This window comes from Vicugna pacos, unplaced genomic scaffold (assembly GCF_048564905.1).
Source record: "Vicugna pacos unplaced genomic scaffold, VicPac4 scaffold_104, whole genome shotgun sequence".
NCBI classification, from domain to species: Eukaryota; Metazoa; Chordata; class Mammalia; order Artiodactyla; family Camelidae; genus Vicugna; species Vicugna pacos.
Window position 1 is genome coordinate 980,896 of NW_027328784.1, and position 17,758 is coordinate 998,653.

Below are 17,758 nucleotides of genomic sequence, written 5' to 3' on the forward strand. Positions count from 1 at the left end.
ATATATATGGGGAGGTACAAGCTCCAACTCGGTTTTACAGTGAAAACGGCAGGCACTTCAAACCGGCACTAGGAAACAGACTGAGAATCCAGAGTAAGGGTTTCTCCTGCAACCCGTTCACTTTGTGCTGGATGAACGAACGTCTCTCCACATGCTCAGTTCTGAGAGATAAGTGTGTGTGAAAGCCGTCCTTCACCTAGCTTGAAGGGAACACAAAGTTTCTTTTCAGTTGCCAACTCCACTCCATACATATATATGGGGTGGTACAAGCTCCAACTCGGTTTTACAGTGAAAACGGCAGGCACTTCAAACCGGCCCTAGGAAACCGACTGAGAAACCAGAGTAAGGGTTTCTCCTGCAACCCGTTCCCTTTGTGCTGGATGAACGAACGTCTCTCCACAAGCTCAGTTCTGAGAGATAAGTGTGTGTGAAAGCCGTCCTTCACCTAGCTTGAAGGGAACACAAAGTTTCTTTTCAGTTGCCAACTCCACTCCATATATATATATGGGGAAGTACAAGCTCCAACTCGGTTTTACAGTGAAAACGGCAGGCACTTCAAACCGGCACTAGGAAACAGACTGAGAAACCAGAGTAAGGGTTTCTCCTGCAACCCGTTCCCTTTGTGCTGGATGAACGAACGTCTCTCCACAAGCTCAGTTCTGAGAGATAAGTGTGTGTGAAAGCCGTCCTTCACCTAGCTTGAAGGGAACACAAAGTTTCTTTTCAGTTGTCAACTCCACTCCATAAATATATATGGGGAGGTACAAGCTCCAACTCGGTTTTACAGTGAAAACGGCAGGCACTTCAAACCGGCACTAGGAAACAGACTGAGAAACCAGAGTAAGGGTTTCTCCTGCAACCCGTTCCCTTGGTGCTGGATGAAGGAACATCTCTCCACATTCTCAGTTCTGAGAGATAAGTGTGTGGAAAGCCGTCCTTCACCTAGCTTGAAGGGAACACAAAGTTTCTTTTCAGTTGCCAACTCCACTCCATACATATATATGGGGAGGTACAAGCTCCAACTCGGTTTTACAGTGAAAACGGCAGGCACTTCAAACCGGCACTAGGAAACAGACTGAGAAACCAGAGTAAGGGTTTCTCCTGCAACCCGTTCCATTTGTGCTGGATGAACGAACGTCTCTCCACATGCTCAGTTCTGAGAGATAAGTGTGTGTGAAAGCCGTCCTTCACCTAGCTTGAAGGGAACACAAAGTTTCTTTTCAGTTGCCAACTCCACTCCATACATATATATGGGGAGGTACAAGCTCCAACTCGGTTTTACAGTGAAAACGGCAGGCACTTCAAACCGGCCCTAGGAAACCGACTGAGAAACCAGAGTAAGGGTTTCTCCTGCAACCCGTTCCCTTTGTGCTGGATGAACGAACGTCTCTCCACATGCTCAGTTCTGAGAGATAAGTGTGTGTGAAAGCCGTCCTTCACCTAGCTTGAAGGGAACACAAAGTTTCTTTTCAGTTGCCAACTCCACTCCATACATATATATGGGGAGGTACCAGCTCCAACTCGGTTTTACAGTGAAAACGGCAGGCACTTCAAACCGGCACTAGGAAACAGACTGAGAAATCAGAGTAAGGGTTTCTCCTGCAACCCGTTCCCTTTGTGCTGGATGAACGAACGTCTCTCCACATGCTCAGTTCTGAGAGATAAGTGTGTGTGAAAGCCGTCCTTCACCTAGCTTGAAGGGAACACAAAGTTTCTTTTCAGTTGCCAACTCCACTCCATACATATATATGGGGAGGTACAAGCTCCAACTCGGTTTTACAGTGAAAACGGCAGGCACTTCAAACCGGCACTAGGAAACAGACTGAGAAACCAGAGTAAGGGTTTCTCCTGCAACCCGATCCCTTTGTGCTGGATGAACGAACGTCTCTCCACATGCTCAGTTCTCAGAGATAAGTGTGTGTGAAACCCGTCCTTCACCTAGCTTGAAGGGAACACAAAGTTTCTTTTCAGTTGCCAACTCCACTTCATACATATTTATGGGGAGGTACAAGCTCCAACTCGGTTTTACAGTGAAAACGGCAGGCACTTCGAACCGGCACTAGGAAACAGACTGAGAAACCAGAGTAAGGGTTTCTCCTGCAACCCGTTCCCTTTGTGCTGGATGAACGAACGTCTCTCCACATGCTCAGTTCTGAGAGATAAGTGTGTGTGAAAGCCGTCCTTCAACTAGCTTGAAGGGAACACAAAGTTTCTTTTCAGTTGCCAACTCCACTCCATACATACATATGGGGAGGTACAAGCTCCAACTCGGTTTTACACTGAAAACGGCAGGCACTTCAAACCAGCACTAGGAAACAGACTGAGAAACCAGAGTAAGGGTTTCTCCTGCAACCCGTTCCCTTTGTGCTGGATGAACGAACGTCTCTCCACATGCTCAGTTCTGAGAGATAAGTGTGTGTGAAAGCCGTCCTTCACCTAGCTTGAAGGGAACACAAAGTTTCTTTTCAGTTGCCAACTCCAATCCATACATATATAGGGGAGGTACAAGCTCCAACACGCTTTTACAGTGAAAACGGCAGGCACTTCAAACCGGCACTAGGAAACAGACTGAGAAACCAGAGTAAGGGTTTCTCCTGCAACCCGTTCACTTTGTGCTGGATGAACGAACGTCTCTCCACATGCTCAGTTCTGAGAGATAAGTGTGTGTGAAAGCCGTCCTTCACCTAGCTTGAAGGGAACACAAAGTTTCTTTTCAGTTGCCAACTCCACTCCATACATATATATGGGGAGGTACAAGCTCCAACTCGGTTTTACAGTGAAAACGGCAGGCACTTCAAACCGGCACTAGGAAACAGACTGAGAAACCAGAGTAAGGGTTTCTCCTGCAACCCGTTCCCTTTGTGCTGGATGAACGAACGTCTCTCCACATGCGCACTTCTGAGAGATAAGTGTGTGTGAAAGCCGTCCTTCACCTAGCTTGAAGGGAACACAAAGTTTCTTTTCAGTTGCCAACTCCACTCCATATATATATATGGGGAGGTACAAGCTCCAACTCAGTTTTACAGTGAAAACGGCAGGCACTTCAAACCGGCACTAGGAAACCGATTGAGAAACCAGAGTAAGGGTTTCTCCTGCAACCCGTTCCCTTTGTGCTGGATGAACGAACGTCTCTCCACATGCTCAGTTCTGAGAGATAAGTGTGTGTGAAAGCCGTCCTTCACCTAGCTTGAAGGGAACACAAAGTTTCTTTTCAGTTGCCAACTCCACTCCATACATATATATGGGGAGGTACAAGCTCCAACTCGGTTTTACAGTGAAAACGGCAGGCACTTCAAACCGGCACTAGGAAACCGACTGAGAAACCAGAGTAAGGGTTTCCCCTGAAACCCGTTCCCTTTGTGCTGGATGAACGAACGTCTCACCACATGCTCAGTTCTGAGAGATAAGTGTGTGTGAAAGCCGTCCTTCACCTAGCTTGAAGGGAACACAAAGTTTCTTTTCAGTTGCCAACTCCACTCCATACATATATATGGGGAGGTACAAGGTCCAACTCGGTTTTACAGTGAAAACGGCAGGCACTTCAAACCGGCACTAGGAAACAGACTGAGAAACCAGAGTAAGGGTTTCTCCTGCAAACCGTTCCCTTTGTGCTGGATGAACGAACGTCTCTCCACATGCTCAGTTCTGAGAGATAAGTGTGTGTGAAAGCCGTCCTTCACCTAGCTTGAAGGGAACACAAAGTTTCTTTTCAGTTGCCAACTCCACTCCATAAATATATATGGGGAGGTACAAGCTTCACCTCGGTTTTACAGTGAAAACGGCAGGCACTTCAAACCGGCACTAGGAAACCGACTGAGAAACCAGAGTAAGGGTTTCTCCTGCAACCCGTTCCCTTTGTGCTGGATGAACGAACGTCTCTCCACATGCTCAGTTCTGAGAGATAAGTGTGTGTGAAAGCCGTCCTTCACCTAGCTTGAAGGGAACACAAAGTTTCTTTTCAGTTGCCAACTCCACTCCATACATATATATGGGGAGGTACAAGCTCCAACTCGGTTTTACAGTGAAAACGGCAGGCACTTCAAACCGGCACTATGAAACCGACTGAGAATCCAGAGTAAGGGTTTCTCCTGCAACCCGTTCCCTTTGTGCTGGATGAACGAACGTCTCTCCACATGCTCAGTTCTGAGAGATAAGTGTGTGTGAAAGCCGTCCTTCACCTAGCTTGAAGGGAACACAAAGTTTCTTTTCAGTTGCCAACTCCACTCCATACATATATATGGGCAGGTACAAGCTCCAACTCGGCTTTACAGTGAAAACGGCAGGCACTTCAAACCGGCACTAGGAAACAGACTGAGAAACCAGAATAAGGGTTTCTCCTGCAACCCGTTCCCTTGGTGCTGGATGAACGAACATCTCTCCACATTCTCAGTTCTGAGAGATAAGTGTGTGGAAAGCCGTCCTTCACCTAGCTTGAAGGGAACACAAAGTTTCTTTTCAGTTGCCAACTCCACTCCATACATATATATGGGGAGGTACAAGCTCCAACTCGGTTTTACAGTGAAAACGACAGGCACTTCAAACCGGCACTAGGAAACCGACTGAGAATCCAGAGTAATGGTTTCTCCTGCAACGCGTTCCCTTTGTGCTGGATGAACGAACGTCTCTCCACATGCTCAGTTCTGAGAGATAAGTGTGTGTGAAAGCCGTCCTTCACCTAGCTTGAAGGGAACACAAAGTTTCTTTTCAGTTGCCAACTCCACTCCATACATATATATGGGGAGGTACAAGCTCCAACTCGGTTTTACAGTGAAAACGGCAGGCACTTCAAACCGGCACTAGGAAACAGACTGAGAATCCAGAGTAAGGGTTTCTCCTGCAACCCGTTCCCTTTGTGCTGGATGAACGAACGTCTCTCCACATGCTCAGTTCTGAGAGATAAGTTTGTGTGAAAGCCGTCCTTCACCTAGCTTGAAGGGAACACAAAGTTTCTTTTCAGTTGCCAACTCCACTCCATACATATATATGGGGAGGTACAAGCTCCAACTCGGTTTTACAGTGAAAACGGCAGGCACTTCAAACCGGCACTAGGAAACAGACTGAGAAACCAGAGTAAGGGTTTCTCCTGCAACCCGTTCCCTTTGTGCTGGATGAACGAACGTCTCTCCACATGCTCAGTTCTGAGAGATATGTGTGTGTGAAAGCCGTCCTTCACCTAGCTTGAAGGGAACACAAAGTTTCTTTTCAGTTGCCAACTCCACTCCATACATATATATGGGGAGATACAAGCTCCAACTCGGTTTTACAGTGAAAAAGGCAGGCACTTCAAACCGGCACTAGGAAACAGACTGAGAAACCAGAGTTAAGGGTTTCTCCTGCAATCCGTTCCCTTTGTGCTGGATGAACGAACGTCTCTCCACATGCTCAGTTCTGAGAGATAAGTGTGTGTGAAAGCCGTCCTTCACCTAGCTTGAAGGGAACACAAAGTTTCTTTTCAGTTGCCAACTCCACTCCATACATATATATGGGGAGGTACAAGCTCCAACTCGGTTTTACAGTGAAAACGGCAGGCACTTCAAACCGGCACTATGAAACCGACTGAGAATCCAGAGTAAGGGTTTCTCCTGCAACCCGTTCCCTTTGTGCTGGATGAACGAACGTCTCTCCACATGCTCAGTTCTGAGAGATAAGTGTGTGTGAAAGCCGTCCTTCACCTAGCTTGAAGGGAACACAAAGTTTCTTTTCAGTTGCCAACTCCACTCCATACATATATATGGGGAGGTACAAGCTCCAACTCGGTTTTACAGTGAAAACGGCAGGCACTTCAAACCGCACAAGGAAACCGACTGAGAAACCAGAGTAAGGGTTTCTCCTGCAACCCGTTCCCTTTGTGCTGGATGAACGAACGTCTCTCCACATGCTCATTTCTGAGAGATAAGTGTGTGTGAAAGCCGTCCTTAACCTAGCTTGAAGGGAACACACAGTTTCTTTTCAGTTGCCAAATCCACTCCATACATATATATGGGGAGGTACAAGCTCCAACTCGGTTTTGCAGTGAAAACGGCAGGCACTTCAAACCGGCACTAGGAAACAGACTGAGAAACCAGAGTAAGGGTTTCTCCTGCAACCCGTTCCCTTTGTGCTGGATGAACGAACGTCTCTCCACAAGCTCAGTTCTGAGAGATAAGTGTGTGTGAAAGCCGTCCTTCACCTAGCTTGAAGGGAACACAAAGTTTCTTTTCAGTTGTCAACTCCACTCCATACATATATATGGGGAGGTACAAGCTCCAACTCGGTTTTACAGTGAAAACGGCAGGCACTTCAAACCGGCACTAGGAAACAGACTGAGAAACCAGAGTAAGGGTTTCTCCTGCAACCCGTTCCCTTGGTGCTGGATGAACGAACATCTCTCCACATTCTCAGTTCTGAGAGATAAGTGTGTGGAAAGCCGTCCTTCACCTAGCTTGAAGGGAACACAAAGTTTCTTTTCAGTTGCCAACACCACTCCATACATATATATGGGGAGGTACAAGCTCCAACTCGGTATTACAGTGAAAACGGCAGGCACTTCAAACCGGCACTAGGAAACAGACTGAGAAACCAGAGTAAGGGTTTCTCCTGCAACCCGTTCCATTTGTGCTGGATGAACGAACGTCTCTCCACATGCTCAGTTCTGAGAGATAAGTGTGTGTGAAAGCCGTCCTTCACCTAGCTTGAAGGGAACACAAAGTTTCTTTTCAGTTGCCAACTCCACTCCATACATATATATGGGGAGGTACAAGCTCCAACTCGGTTTTACAGTGAAAACGGCAGGCACTTCAAACCGGCACTAGGAAACCGACTGAGAATCCAGAGTAATGGTTTCTCCTGCAACGCGTTCCCTTTGTGCTGGATGAACGAACGTCTCTCCACATGCTCAGTTCTGAGAGATAAGTGTGTGTGAAAGCCGTCCTTCACCTAGCTTGAAGGGAACACAAAGTTTCTTTTCAGTTGCCAACTCCACTCCATACATATATATGGGGAGGTACAAGCTCCAACTCGGTTTTACAGTGAAAACGGCAGGCACTTCAAACCGGCACTAGGAAACAGACTGAGAATCCAGAGTAAGGGTTTCTCCTGCAACCCGTTCACTTTGTGCTGGATGAACGAACGTCTCTCCACATGCTCAGTTCTGAGAGATAAGTGTGTGTGAAAGCCGTCCTTCACCTAGCTTGAAGGGAACACAAAGTTTCTTTTCAGTTGCCAACTCCACTCCATACATATATATTTTGTGGTACAAGCTCCAACTCGGTTTTACAGTGAAAACGGCAGGCACTTCAAACCGGCACTATGAAACCGACTGAGAATCCAGAGTAAGGGTTTCTCCTGCAACCCGTTCCCTTTGTGCTGGATGAACGAACGTCTCTCCACATGCTCAGTTCTGAGAGATAAGTGTGTGTGAAAGCCGTCCTTCACCTAGCTTGAAGGGAACACAAAGTTTCTTTTCAGTTGCCAACTCCACTCCATACATATATATGGGGAGGTACAAGCTCCAACTCGGTTTTACAGTGAAAACGGCAGGCACTTCAAACCGCACAAGGAAACCGACTGAGAAACCAGAGTAAGGGTTTCTCCTGCAACCCGTTCCCTTTGTGCTGGATGAACGAACGTCTCTCCACATGCTCATTTCTGAGAGATAAGTGTGTGTGAAAGCCGTCCTTAACCTAGCTTGAAGGGAACACACAGTTTCTTTTCAGTTGCCAAATCCACTCCATACATATATATGGGGAGGTACAAGCTCCAACTCGGTTTTGCAGTGAAAACGGCAGGCACTTCAAACCGGCACTAGGAAACAGACTGAGAAACCAGAGTAAGGGTTTCTCCTGCAACCCGTTCCCTTTGTGCTGGATGAACGAACGTCTCTCCACAAGCTCAGTTCTGAGAGATAAGTGTGTGTGAAAGCCGTCCTTCACCTAGCTTGAAGGGAACACAAAGTTTCTTTTCAGTTGTCAACTCCACTCCATACATATATATGGGGAGGTACAAGCTCCAACTCGGTTTTACAGTGAAAACGGCAGGCACTTCAAACCGGCACTAGGAAACAGACTGAGAAACCAGAGTAAGGGTTTCTCCTGCAACCCGTTCCCTTGGTGCTGGATGAACGAACATCTCTCCACATTCTCAGTTCTGAGAGATAAGTGTGTGGAAAGCCGTCCTTCACCTAGCTTGAAGGGAACACAAAGTTTCTTTTCAGTTGCCAACACCACTCCATACATATATATGGGGAGGTACAAGCTCCAACTCGGTATTACAGTGAAAACGGCAGGCACTTCAAACCGGCACTAGGAAACAGACTGAGAAACCAGAGTAAGGGTTTCTCCTGCAACCCGTTCCATTTGTGCTGGATGAACGAACGTCTCTCCACATGCTCAGTTCTGAGAGATAAGTGTGTGTGAAAGCCGTCCTTCACCTAGCTTGAAGGGAACACAAAGTTTCTTTTCAGTTGCCAACTCCACTCCATACATATATATGGGGAGGTACAAGCTCCAACTCGGTTTTACAGTGAAAACGGCAGGCACTTCAAACCGGCACTAGGAAACCGACTGAGAATCCAGAGTAATGGTTTCTCCTGCAACGCGTTCCCTTTGTGCTGGATGAACGAACGTCTCTCCACATGCTCAGTTCTGAGAGATAAGTGTGTGTGAAAGCCGTCCTTCACCTAGCTTGAAGGGAACACAAAGTTTCTTTTCAGTTGCCAACTCCACTCCATACATATATATGGGGAGGTACAAGCTCCAACTCGGTTTTACAGTGAAAACGGCAGGCACTTCAAACCGGCACTAGGAAACAGACTGAGAATCCAGAGTAAGGGTTTCTCCTGCAACCCGTTCACTTTGTGCTGGATGAACGAACGTCTCTCCACATGCTCAGTTCTGAGAGATAAGTGTGTGTGAAAGCCGTCCTTCACCTAGCTTGAAGGGAACACAAAGTTTCTTTTCAGTTGCCAACTCCACTCCATACATATATATTTTGTGGTACAAGCTCCAACTCGGTTTTACAGTGAAAACGGCAGGCACTTCAAACCGGCCCTAGGAAACCGACTGAGAAACCAGAGTAAGGGTTTCTCCTGCAACCCGTTCCCTTTGTGCTGGATGAACGAACGTCTCTCCACAAGCTCAGTTCTGAGAGATAAGTGTGTGTGAAAGCCGTCCTTCACCTAGCTTGAAGGGAACACAAAGTTTCTTTTCAGTTGCCAACTCCACTCCATATATATATATGGGGAAGTACAAGCTCCAACTCGGTTTTACAGTGAAAACGGCAGGCACTTCAAACCGGCACTAGGAAACAGACTGAGAAACCAGAGTAAGGGTTTCTCCTGCAACCCGTTCCCTTTGTGCTGGATGAACGAACGTCTCTCCACAAGCTCAGTTCTGAGAGATAAGTGTGTGTGAAAGCCGTCCTTCACCTAGCTTGAAGGGAACACAAAGTTTCTTTTCAGTTGTCAACTCCACTCCATAAATATATATGGGGAGGTACAAGCTCCAACTCGGTTTTACAGTGAAAACGGCAGGCACTTCAAACCGGCACTAGGAAACAGACTGAGAAACCAGAGTAAGGGTTTCTCCTGCAACCCGTTCCCTTGGTGCTGGATGAACGAACATCTCTCCACATTCTCAGTTCTGAGAGATAAGTGTGTGGAAAGCCGTCCTTCACCTAGCTTGAAGGGAACACAAAGTTTCTTTTCAGTTGCCAACTCCACTCCATACATATATATGGGGAGGTACAAGCTCCAACTCGGTTTTACAGTGAAAACGGCAGGCACTTCAAACCGGCACTAGGAAACAGACTGAGAAACCAGAGTAAGGGTTTCTCCTGCAACCCGTTCCATTTGTGCTGGATGAACGAACGTCTCTCCACATGCTCAGTTCTGAGAGATAAGTGTGTGTGAAAGCCGTCCTTCACCTAGCTTGAAGGGAACACAAAGTTTCTTTTCAGTTGCCAACTCCACTCCATACATATATATGGGGAGGTACAAGCTCCAACTCGGTTTTACAGTGAAAACGGCAGGCACTTCAAACCGGCACTACGAAACCGACTGAGAATCCAGAGTAATGGTTTCTCCTGCAACGCGTTCCCTTTGTGCTGGATGAACGAACGTCTCTCCACATGCTCAGTTCTGAGAGATAAGTGTGTGTGAAAGCCGTCCTTCACCTAGCTTGAAGGGAACACAAAGTTTCTTTTCAGTTGCCAACTCCACTCCATACATATATATGGGGAGGTACAAGCTCCAACTCGGTTTTACAGTGAAAACGGCAGGCACTTCAAACCGGCACTAGGAAACAGACTGAGAATCCAGAGTAAGGGTTTCTCCTGCAACCCGTTCACTTTGTGCTGGATGAACGAACGTCTCTCCACATGCTCAGTTCTGAGAGATAAGTGTGTGTGAAAGCCGTCCTTCACCTAGCTTGAAGGGAACACAAAGTTTCTTTTCAGTTGCCAACTCCACTCCATACATATATATGGGGAGGTACAAGCTCCAACTCGGTTTTACAGTGAAAACGGCAGGCACTTCAAACCGGCCCTAGGAAACCGACTGAGAAACCAGAGTAAGGGTTTCTCCTGCAACCCGTTCCCTTTGTGCTGGATGAACGAACGTCTCTCCACATGCTCAGTTCTGAGAGATAAGTGTGTGTGAAAGCCGTCCTTCACCTAGCTTGAAGGGAACACAAAGTTTCTTTTCAGTTGCCAACTCCACTCCATACATATATATGGGGAGGTACCAGCTCCAACTCGGTTTTACAGTGAAAACGGCAGGCACTTCAAACCGGCACTAGGAAACAGACTGAGAAATCAGAGTAAGGGTTTCTCCTGCAACCCGTTCCCTTTGTGCTGGATGAACGAACGTCTCTCCACATGCTCAGTTCTGAGAGATAAGTGTGTGTGAAAGCCGTCCTTCACCTAGCTTGAAGGGAACACAAAGTTTCTTTTCAGTTGCCAACTCCACTCCATACATATATATGGGGAGGTACAAGCTCCAACTCGGTTTTACAGTGAAAACGGCAGGCACTTCAAACCGGCACTAGGAAACAGACTGAGAAACCAGAGTAAGGGTTTCTCCTGCAACCCGATCCCTTTGTGCTGGATGAACGAACGTCTCTCCACATGCTCAGTTCTCAGAGATAAGTGTGTGTGAAACCCGTCCTTCACCTAGCTTGAAGGGAACACAAAGTTTCTTTTCAGTTGCCAACTCCACTTCATACATATTTATGGGGAGGTACAAGCTCCAACTCGGTTTTACAGTGAAAACGGCAGGCACTTCGAACCGGCACTAGGAAACAGACTGAGAAACCAGAGTAAGGGTTTCTCCTGCAACCCGTTCCCTTTGTGCTGGATGAACGAACGTCTCTCCACATGCTCAGTTCTGAGAGATAAGTGTGTGTGAAAGCCGTCCTTCAACTAGGTTGAAGGGAACACAAAGTTTCTTTTCAGTTGCCAACTCCACTCCATACATACATATGGGGAGGTACAAGCTCCAACTCGGTTTTACACTGAAAACGGCAGGCACTTCAAACCAGCACTAGGAAACAGACTGAGAAACCAGAGTAAGGGTTTCTCCTGCAACCCGTTCCCTTTGTGCTGGATGAACGAACGTCTCTCCACATGCTCAGTTCTGAGAGATAAGTGTGTGTGAAAGCCGTCCTTCACCTAGCTTGAAGGGAACACAAAGTTTCTTTTCAGTTGCCAACTCCAATCCATACATATATAGGGGAGGTACAAGCTCCAACACGCTTTTACAGTGAAAACGGCAGGCACTTCAAACCGGCACTAGGAAACAGACTGAGAAACCAGAGTAAGGGTTTCTCCTGCAACCCGTTCACTTTGTGCTGGATGAACGAACGTCTCTCCACATGCTCAGTTCTGAGAGATAAGTGTGTGTGAAAGCCGTCCTTCACCTAGCTTGAAGGGAACACAAAGTTTCTTTTCAGTTGCCAACTCCACTCCATACATATATATGGGGAGGTACAAGCTCCAACTCGGTTTTACAGTGAAAACGGCAGGCACTTCAAACCAGCACTAGGAAACAGACTGAGAAACCAGAGTAAGGGTTTCTCCTGCAACCCGTTCCCTTTGTGCTGGTTGAATGAACGTCTCTCCACATGCTCAGTTCTGAGAGATAAGGGTGTGTGAAAGCCGTCCTTCACCTAGCTTGAAGGGAACACAAAGTTTCTTTTCAGTTGCCAACTCCACTCCATACATATATATGGGGAGGTACAAGCTCCAACTCGGTTTTACAGTGAAAACGGCAGGCACTTCAAACCGGCACTAGGAAACAGACTGAGAAACCAGAGTAAGGGTTTCTCCTGCAACCGGTTCCCTTTGTGCTGGATGAACGAACGTCTCTCCACATGCTCAGTTCTGAGAGATAAGTGTGTGTGAAAGCCGTCCTTCACCTAGCTTGAAGGGAACACAAAGTTTCTTTTCAGTTGCCAACTCCACTCCATACATATATATGGGGAGGTACAAGCTCCAACTCGGTTTTACAGTGAAAACGGCAGGCACTTCAAACCGGCACTAGGAAACAGACTGAGAAACCAGAGTAAGGGTTTCTCCTGCAACCCGTTTCCTTTGTGCTGGATGAACGAAAGTCTCTCCACATGCTCAGTTCTGAGAGATAAGTGTGTGTGAAAGCCGTCCTTCACCTAGCTTGAAGGGAACACAAAGTTTCTTTTCAGTTGCCAACTCGACTCCATACATATATATGGGGAGGTACAAGCTCCAACTCGGTTTTACAGTGAAAACGGCAGGCACTTCAAACCGGCACTAGGAAACAGACTGAGAAACCAGAGTAAGGGTTTCTCCTGCAACCCGATCCCTTTGTGCTGGATGAACGAACGTTTCTCCACATGCTCAGTTCTGAGAGATAAATGTGTGTGAAAGCCGTCCTTCACCTAGCTTGAAGGGAACACAAAGTTTCTTTTCAGTTGCCAACTCCACTCCATACATATATATGGGGAGGTACAAGCTCCAACTCGGTTTTACAGTGAAAACGGTAGGCACTTCAAACCGGCACTAGGAAACCGACTGAGAAACCAGAGTAAGGGTTTCTCCTGCAACCCGTTCCCTTTGTGCTGGATGAACGAACGTCTCTCCACATGCTCAGTTCTGAGAGATAAGTGTGTGTGAAAGCCGTCCTTCACCTAGCTTGAAGGGAACACAAAGTTTCTTTTCAGTTGCGAACTCCACTCCATACATATATATGGGGAGGTACAAGCTCCAACTCGGTTTTACAGTGAAAACGGCAGGCACTTCAAACCGGCACTAGGAAACAGACTGAGAAACCAGAGTAAGGGTTTCTCCTGCAACCCGTTCCCTTTGTGCTGGATGAACGAACGTCTCTCCACATGCTCAGTTCTGAGAGATAAGTGTGTGTGAAAGCCGTCCTTCACCTAGCTTGAAGGGAACACAAAGTTTCTTTTCAGTTGCCAACTCCACTCCATACATATATATGGGGAGGTACAAGCTCCAACTCGGTTTTACAGTGAAAACGGCAGGCACTTCAAACCGGCACTAGGAAACCGACTGAGAAACCAGAGTAAGGGTTTCTCCTGCAACCCGTTCCCTTTGTGCTGGATGAACGAACGTCTCTCCACATGCTCAGTTCTGAGAGATAAGTGTGTGTGAAAGCCGTCCTTCACCTAGCTTGAAGGGAACACAAAGTTTCTTTTCAGTTGCCAACTCCACTCCATACATATATATGGGGAGGTACAAGCTCCAACTCGGTTTTACAGTGAAAACGGCAGGCACTTCAAACCGGCACTAGGAAACAGACTGAGAAACCAGAGTAAGGGTTTCTCCTGCAACCCGTTCCCTTTGTGCTGGATGAACGAACGTCTCTCCACATGCTCAGTTCTGAGAGATAAGTGTGTGTGAAAGCCGTCCTTCACCTAGCTTGAAGGGAACACAAAGTTTCTTTTCAGTTGCCAACTCCACTCCATACATATATATGGGGAGGTACAAGCTCCAACTCGGTTTTACAGTGAAAACGGCAGGCACTTCAAACCGGCACTAGGAAACCGACTGAGAAACAAGAGTAAGGGTTTCTCCTGCAACCCGTTCCCTTTGTGCTGGATGAACGAACGTCTCTCCACATGCTCAGTTCTGAGAGATAAGTGTGTGTGAAAGCCGTCCTTCACCTAGCTTGAAGGGAACACAAAGTTTCTTTTCAGTTGCCAACTCCACTCCATACATATATATGGGGAGGTACAAGCTCCAACTCGGTTTTACAGTGAAAACGGCAGGCACTTCAAACCGGCACTAGGAAACCGATTGAGAAACCAGAGTAAGGGTTTCTACTGCAATCCGTTCCCTTTGTGCTGGATGAACGAACGTCTCTCCACATGCTCAGTTCTGAGAGATAAGTGTGTGTGAAAGCCGTCCTTCACCTAGCTTGAAGGGAACACAAAGTTTCTTTTCAGTTGCCAACTCCACTCCATACATATATATGGGGAGGTACAAGCTCCAACTCGGTTTTACAGTGAAAACGGCAGGCACTTCAAACCGGCACTAGGAAACAGACTGAGAAACCAGAGTAAGGGTTTCTCCTGCAACCCGTTCCATTTGTGCTGGATGAACGAACGTCTCTCCACATGCTCAGTTCTGAGAGATAAATGTGTGTGAAAGCCGTCCTTCACCTAGCTTGAAGGGAACACAAAGTTTCTTTTCAGTTGCCAACTCCACTCCATACATATATATGGGGAGGTACAAGCTCCAACTCGGTTTTACAGTGAAAACGGCAGGCACTTCAAACCGGCACTAGGAAACAGACTGAGAAACCAGAGTAAGGGTTTCTCCTGCAACCCGTTCCCTTTGTGCTGGATGAACGAACGTCTCTCCACATGCTCAGTTCTGAGAGATATGTGTGTGTGAAAGCCGTCCTTCACCTAGCTTGAAGGGAACACAAAGTTTCTTTTCAGTTGCCAACTCCACTCCATACATATATATGGGGAGGTACAAGCTCCAACTCGGTTTTACAGTGAAAACGGCAGGCACTTCAAACCGGCACTAGGAAACAGACTGAGAAACCAGAGTAAGGGTTTCTCCTGCAACCCGTTCCCTTTGTGCTGGATGAACGAACGTTTCTTCACATGCTCAGTTCTGAGAGATAAGTGTGTGTGAAAGCCGTCCTTCACCTAGCTTGAAGGGAACACAAAGTTTCTTTTCAGTTGCCAACTCCACTCCATACATATATATGGGGAGGTCCAAGCTCCAACTCGGTTTTACAGTGAAAACGGCAGGCACTTCAAACCGGCACTAGGAAACCGACTGAGAAACCAGAGTAAGGGTTTCTCCTGCAACCCGTTCCCTTTGTGCTGGATGAACGAACGTCTCTCCACATGCTCAGTTCTGAGAGATAAGTGTGTGTGAAAGCCGTCCTTCACCTATCTTGAAGGGAACACAAAGTTTCTTTTTAGTTGCCAACTCAAACTCCATACATATATATGGGGAGGTACAAGCTCCAACTCGGTTTTACAGTGAAAACGGCAGGCACTTCAAACCGGCACTAGGAAACCGACTGAGAATCCAGAGTAAGGGTTTCTCCTGCAACCCGTTAGATTTGTGCTGGATGAACGAACGTCTCTCCACATGCTCAGTTCTGAGAGATAAGTGTGTGTGAAAGCCGTCCTTCACATAGCTTGAAGGGAACACAAAGTTTCTTTTCAGTTGCCAACTCCACTCCATACATATATATGGGGAGGTACAAGCTCCAACTCGTTTTTACAGTGAAAACGGCAGGCACTTCAAACCGGCACTAGGAAACAGACTGAGAAACCAGAGTAAGGGTTTCTCCTGCAACCCGTTCCCTTTGTGCTGGATGAACGAACGTCTCTCCACATGCGCACTTCTGAGAGATAAGTGTGTGTGAAAGCCGTCCTTCACCTAGCTTGAAGGGAACACAAAGTTTCTTTTCAGTTGCCAACTCCACTCCATATATATATATGGGGAGGTACAAGCTCCAACTCGGTTTTACAGTGAAAACGGCAGGCACTTCAAACCGGCACTAGGAAACCGACTGAGAAACCAGAGTAAGGGTTTCTCCTGCAACCCGTTCCCTTTGTGCTGGATGAACGAACGTCTCTCCACATGCTCAGTTCTGAGAGATAAGTGTGTGTGAAAGCCGTCCTTCACCTAGCTTGAAGGGAACACAAAGTTTCTTTTCAGTTGCCAACTCCACTCCATACATATATATGGGGAGGTACAAGCTCCAACTCGGTTTTACAGTGAAAACGGCAGGCACTTCAAACCGGCACTAGGAAACCGACTGAGAAACCAGAGTAAGGGTTTCCCCTGAAACCCGTTCCCTTTGTGCTGGATGAACGAACGTCTCACCACATGCTCAGTTCTGAGAGATAAGTGTGTGTGAAAGCCGTCCTTCACCTAGCTTGAAGGGAACACAAAGTTTCTTTTCAGTTGCCAACTCCACTCCATACATATATATGGGGAGGTACAAGGTCCAACTCGGTTTTACAGTGAAAACGGCAGGCACTTCAAACCGGCACTAGGAAACAGACTGAGAAACCAGAGTAAGGGTTTCTCCTGCAACCCGTTCCCTTTGTGCTGGATGAACGAACGTCTCTCCACATGCTCAGTTCTGAGAGATAAGTGTGTGTGAAAGCCGTCCTTCACCTAGCTTGAAGGGAACACAAAGTTTCTTTTCAGTTGCCAACTCCACTCCATAAATATATATGGGGAGGTACAAGCTCCACCTCGGTTTTACAGTGAAAACGGCAGGCACTTCAAACCGGCACTAGGAAACCGACTGAGAAACCAGAGTAAGGGTTTCTCCTGCAACCCGTTCCCTTTGTGCTGGATGAACGAACGTCTCTCCACATGCTCAGTTCTGAGAGATAAGTGTGTGTGAAAGCCGTCCTTCACCTAGCTTGAAGGGAACACAAAGTTTCTTTTCAGTTGCCAACTCCACTCCATACATATATATGGGGAGGTACAAGCTCCAACTCGGTTTTACAGTGAAAACGGCAGGCACTTCAAACCGCACAAGGAAACCGACTGAGAAACCAGAGTAAGGGTTTCTCCTGCAACCCGTTCCCTTTGTGCTGGATGAACGAACGTCTCTCCACATGCTCAGTTCTGAGAGATAAGTGTGTGTGAAAGCCGTCCTTCACCTAGCTTGAAGGGAACACAAAGTTTCTTTTCAGTTGCCAACTCCACTCCATACATATATATGGGAAGGTACAAGCTCCAACTCGGTTTTACAGTGAAAACGGCAGGCACTTCAAACCGCACTAGGAAACCGACTGAGAAACCAGAGTAAGGGTTTCTCCTGCAACCCGTTCCCTTTGTGCTGGATGAACGAACGTCTCTCCACATGCTCATTTCTGAGAGATAAGTGTGTGTGAAAGCCGTCCTTAACCTAGCTTGAAGGGAACACACAGTTTCTTTTCAGTTGCCAAATCCACTCCATACATATATATGGGGAGGTACAAGCTCCAACTCGGTTTTACAGTGAAAACGGCTGGCACTTCAAACCGGCACTAGGAAACAGACTGAGAAACCAGAATAAGGGTTTCTCCTGCAACCCGTTCCCTTTGTGCTGGATGAACGAACGTCTCTCCACAAGCTCAGTTCTGAGAGATAAGTGTGTGTGAAAGCCGTCCTTCACCTAGCTTGAAGGGAACACAAAGTTTCTTTTCAGTTGTCAACTCCACTCCATACATATATATGGGGAGGTACAAGCTCCAACTCGGTTTTACAGTGAAAACCGCAGGCACTTCAAACCGGCACTAGGAAACAGACTGAGAAA